Source organism: Acomys russatus, unplaced genomic scaffold (genome assembly GCF_903995435.1).
Source record: "Acomys russatus unplaced genomic scaffold, mAcoRus1.1, whole genome shotgun sequence".
Lineage (NCBI taxonomy): Eukaryota > Metazoa > Chordata > Mammalia > Rodentia > Muridae > Acomys > Acomys russatus.
In genome coordinates this window covers 5150-10390 of record NW_026131628.1, presented here as the reverse complement: position 1 = coordinate 10390, position 5241 = coordinate 5150, and the positions used below count along the sequence as shown (strand labels likewise).

Sequence of the window (5241 nt, the reverse complement as noted above, 5' to 3'; positions counted from 1 at the left end):
ATCCATGGCACCGTCTACCTGCCTGACTCTCTGACTCCTTTCCTAAGGCAGAGGCTGAACTTTCCTGGCACAGGCCACTGTAGCCAACACTAAGTTCCCTGTCTCTTTCTGTTCTTTACCTGCTGAGTCCTGTATGTTTCAAGGAGCGGCAGGACTCATCTTATCGTGTACGTCTGCATAATTCCTCACCTCCTGTTTTCTGTTTTTCTTTGCTGCATAGCCTGAGACAGAAACAACTCAGATGAAGCCAAGGGATTTTATTTTATTTATTTATTTACTTTTTAATGAGCAAGGCATGGCAGGTACAGCAAGGAGAAGAACAGAGCCAGAGGACAGCTGTCCGGATGGGCAGAACCTGCCACCGTCTCCCAGTGCGGACACACTGGAGCTGTCCTCAGGAGCTGGAGGAGCCTCTGAGGGACAGAACCCTACAGGGAAGGAGTATGAGGGAGCAGCGGTCTGCAGATCTGCATCGCCTTACTAGCCTCAGCCTTTAGGCATTTTTGCAGCTGGATTCTGTCATGGATTGCTTGCCTTGCCAGGGCACGCTGTAGATTTGGAAGGAGCAGAGCATCTTCTGCAAAAGGGAACAGAAAGGAACAATCAGCATGAGGGTATGTATAGGTTAGAGAGAGAGAGGGGATGGGGTGGGGGTGGGGGCTGGGGGGGGGCAGTACCTATCCTAAAATGGTGGAGCAGGTACACAGAGTATTAAACGTGAAATGCTTTCCCCCTCTGAGTCCCAGGATACCCAACAGGGTCTGTTCATCCCTATTACTGGATGGCAAGTGACCCCTTTTCTGGCTCCATGATTCCATATTCTTCAGCCCCAGCACAGCTTGCTGAGGTGTGGGAGCCCTAGAGGTCAAAGCAATGGAAAGGCTCCGTCCGGGCCCATGAGCCCCTCTACCTACCAGCACTAAGAGGAGCATCAGGAAAGGCTGTAACACACTTCTAAAAGTGGCAGGGTTTAAGGAAAGGCAGTAAGGGAAATGTAGCCATCACTACAGCTATGGTGTCACCTGGACAACAGCCATCCCCACAGAGCCCCGGGTTCACAGCAGAAGAGGCACTGGATGATATCAAGCATTAAATAGGCTCTGTTCTGTTTCCTGTGGTCCAGGCTGGTAGCTCCAGCTAGGATGAAATGGAGCTTTTCTCCCCAGCAAGAATCCTTACAGCTGCCTCTAGTCCATAGTTGCCCCCGCCAAGTACCCCAATTTCCAGGATAAATTCATTCAGCAATTACATCAGTCATATGCACATAAATCCTTCCCCTAGCTTTACACCGGCACACGTTTGCATTGGCATAAACATACATGTGCCTGAACCAGGTGTGATGTTGCACGCCAGCACTCAGGGAGGCAGAGGCAGGTGGGTCACTGTGAGTTTGAGGCCAGCCTGGTCTACAAAGGGAGTCCAGGACAGCCAAGGCTACACAGAGAAACCCTGTCTCAAAAAAACCAACCAACCAACCAACCAAAAACAACAAAACCCACACAAACAAACATACAGCTCCCCAATATCCACCATTCACGACTCACCACTCCCTACACATGTACTTCCCCACTTGGGTGCACAGATGCTCCAAACATATCTATCCCCACACAATGTCATATTCATCAACCTCCCATTGCCTGTATGTTTGCCCTCAGGTACATACCCTCATCAGATGGGGCTGGTCATGGAAAGGACAGTCAGCCAAAGCCACGTTTGCCTGGGCCTTGGTACATGTGGTTCGGCCTATCTCCACATCCAAAAAGTATTTTACTCCAGCCACAATCTGCAGTGAAAAGAGCAGGATTCGCTGACAACAGTCCGGTCAAGTCACTTATACAGTTGCCTTACACCATAGAACTAACGTGTTTACCTGGGACTCGTGCCTGCATTCATGAATGGCCAGAACTCTTTCCCACCGGGAACATAAGCTAACTCTTCCACACAAACGGCCTCGGGCCCTGATGTTCAATCTTTTATTCTGAGCAGTGCTGACAAGGTGTCATATGTAGCTAAGTTAAGAGGAACAGGGCACAAAAAGCTGGAGCCAGGACCGACAAATGGGAGTCAAGAAGGAAAGGATGTGACCTGGCAGTGACAGCCAGGGTGTTCTAGCAACCCAGGATTGCTCTCAGCACAAGTAAAGGCTCTGTTTGGGCTGCAGTGTGGGATTAACTTAACCCTGCTGACTATAGCTCCTCACGCTGCGACCCTGTGCCACACCTTCCCCATGCACAGTGTGCAGCCCAGAGAGAACCCATCCCCTTTATTTACCCAGACTCCCTCCTTCCAGTGACTAGAGGACACAGGACATGGGGTGCTTCACACGCAGGGATATTTCAAACCAGAGGGAAGATCGCCCTTAAATGTCTCCTTCAATGAGACTGCCCAGAGTTTCCTCAAGTGTGCCATTCACCTATATATGTCTTCCACTCGCAATTTAGGAATAGAAACTTATTTCTCTTTCTGTATGGGGCACCAGACCAACTTGGCAGAAACGTAAAGCAGACTAAGGGAATTGGGTCAGAGGCAGGACCAGGAACACAGCTCTTTATTTTGCCAGGGGTCGGGGTGGAGTCCTACTTTTCCCACCAGTTAAACGAGACCCACAGACCAAATAATCTTTAACTCCCTATGCTTTGCTCCAGCTAGTGCCTTGACTGCAAGCCGCACTGGCCATGCAGGTCCACAGCAGCTGGGATGTGCATGGCTTTTCTAAAGGTCGATCACAGCGGCGGGAGAAACGGACCAGGATTTAACTTCACTTGTATTTTCAAGAGAAGGCAGAAATGAGCTCTATACACTGGTGTACAAGCCTTTGTGGTCTAAAATCTGGTCCTCCTTTCGGTCAGCCTTGGGGCCTAGCAGGTCTTGACGCTGGCTCCTTCGGTCAAGAGTCTACCTGTAAGGTAGCTCCCATCTACTCAGTGGGTGGAGGGCTATTAACTAAGATCTGTGCTGTCTTGGGGGCCACTGACAACTCCTGTGGCTGCTCCAGCGCATACTCCAGGATGCTAAGTAGAGGGAAGCAAGGCTTCTCAGAACAGCTAACTGGAGGGTAACTTCTGAGAAGACCCAAGAAAGGGCATGCCTGTCGATCTGCGCTGACATCACAGCCAACAGAGGCAGCTGCCCCAGCAGCAGACTACATAGTCATGTGTCTCTTTAGAATGGGGGCCCCTTCTGAGAAGTGTCCTGAGGATACTGTGGAGAATCAAAAGGCACATGTACAAGCTAAGATAGCTGCAGCATCACAGCTGCAGCTAAGAGAACCACCCCGCCACACACCAAGTGATGGACGGATCACCACTGCTGGCTGGACCAGTCCACATTGCTAAGGGGGCAGCAAGCTAAGATAGCTGCAGCATCACAGGGCCATTTAGCTAAGAGAACCACCCCGCCACACACCAAGTGATGGACGGATCGCCACTGCTGGCTGGACCAGTCCACATTGCTAAGGGGGCAGCAAGGCAGTGCAGGCACTGCTCAGAGAAAACCAGGTTGCCAGACTGGACAGAAATAGTATGGAAGGTCCATACTGGAGACCAGCAAATGAAGTGAGGCTTTAAAGTGAAAGAACCGAGTATCTGTGGATTCCCAAGTTTCCAAATGGGATTTTAGGTTTGTAGAGAATGTCCTTGTTTTCAGGAGGTGTTTACTCTGAAAGAATTCACAAAAGTAAATGCACATCAGCACACACCTAGGTATATGTGCGTCTGAGTAGAGCGAAGAGGTCGGAGCAAACCTGGCCAAGTGTTTTCCTGGAGGGGCGGGATGAAATTGCCCATATTTCAGAAGTAAGTAGTTTAAAGAAGGGCGCTTACTCAGTGAGGGCAGCGGTGAGGCCTGTTTATCCTTCTCCTGGGTGATTAGAAGTTGACCCCAGGCAGCTGGTGGCTGATGAGCTCAGCCGTGGCGGGGTGGAGGTGGGGGCTCTGACCTACATCTTTAGTGCCTCTGCTCAGTGGATTTTTGGAAATTTGAGCTAGGAGGGTTGGTTCCCATCCACCGCCATATTCTTCAGTGTTCCAGAATAAACCAAAAGGGAACAGCCCTGGAAATACATTGAGGATGGCTGAGAAACAGGGAAGGAGGACCGCTTCGGTGAGATGCACAGGCGAAGCGCAGCTGGCCAAATCCCAGGAGACACAAACCACTCCCTAGCCAGGGGCGCCTGGGCCGGGAGCCGCCGCCAGAGAGCTTGGGGGCGGGAGGTGGGGGACAGCGGGGACACGCACCTGCTTGCGTGCCTTCACCACCTGTAAGGCGCGGCTGTGGTACGCGTCGTTGCTGGCCTTGTTGTACTCCGTCATGGCGAAGTTCAGCGCTTCCTTCACGCCCTGCTCTTTGGCATCTGCATCCTGAATGCCTCCCAGTAAACGCAGACCTGTTTGGGGGTCGTGGCTGTGGCCAAGGCCAGAAGAGCCAGCAGGAGCAGCGGGGCGCGCAGCGGGCTAGCCATGGTTGGCGGCGACGAAGGGATGGGGCTCCAACAGCTAGGAGTTGCGGCTGAACAGAGGCTGGCTACCCCGCAAGCCTTTTACCCAGTTGAGAGACTGGGGACCAGCCCTCCTCTCCCGGCTCCTCCTTTTCCGGCTGTCACCCACTTGCTCTTCTTCCGTCCCGCCCCTTCGCCCTACTCCCGCCCCCTCCTCCGCACAGTCCCGCCCTCTTCTTCCGTCTCCTTCCCTGCAGAGTCAGATCCCTCTCCCTCAAGGGCTGCCCCAATTCCTACTCCCCCACCCCTCCCCCTCCCCAACCCACTGTGCCCTTCCTGCCCCTCCCTTCCTTATTCACTCTTAGTTTTCGGTTCTTCCCAGTTCCTCTTCTCCAGAGGGCCCTCTTCCACAGCTTCCCCTTTCACTCTTAAGTTCCCAGTTTCTTGCAGTATGGTTTCTACAGAGAAGTCATTGCTCTTTGGACCCTGAAATGCCGTGACATCTGAACTCTGTTTCTCCATAAAGGAAAAGGGCAACCAGTCTTTAATTTCCTGCCTCTTCAAAGATCAGCCTTGCTCTGTGAGTGCTGGGTCACTACCACCTGGGGACATTCTGAGCAGGGTTGTTATTTCAGGTTCCTGTAGGCCCTGTCCTAACACACTTGTCAAAGGAAAATGACCTCAGGGGAGTGTGGGAATGAGGAAGAGTGTGGCATTCTGTGCAACTGCTCATTATCCTTAAAGGAACCACTCTAGGCGTCTTCCGGGGCCAGGCCACCCTAGGGACTGGAGACAGCACAGGTGGC

At 52.3% G+C, this 5241-nt stretch overlaps 1 pseudogene; it reads right to left on the bottom strand.

Annotated features, from left to right (window-relative positions):
* Nucleotides 1–373: 373 nt before the first annotated feature.
* Nucleotides 374–4474, bottom strand: LOC127186337 (cystatin-C-like; annotated as a pseudogene).
* Between the last annotated feature and the right edge of the window lie 767 nt (nt 4475–5241).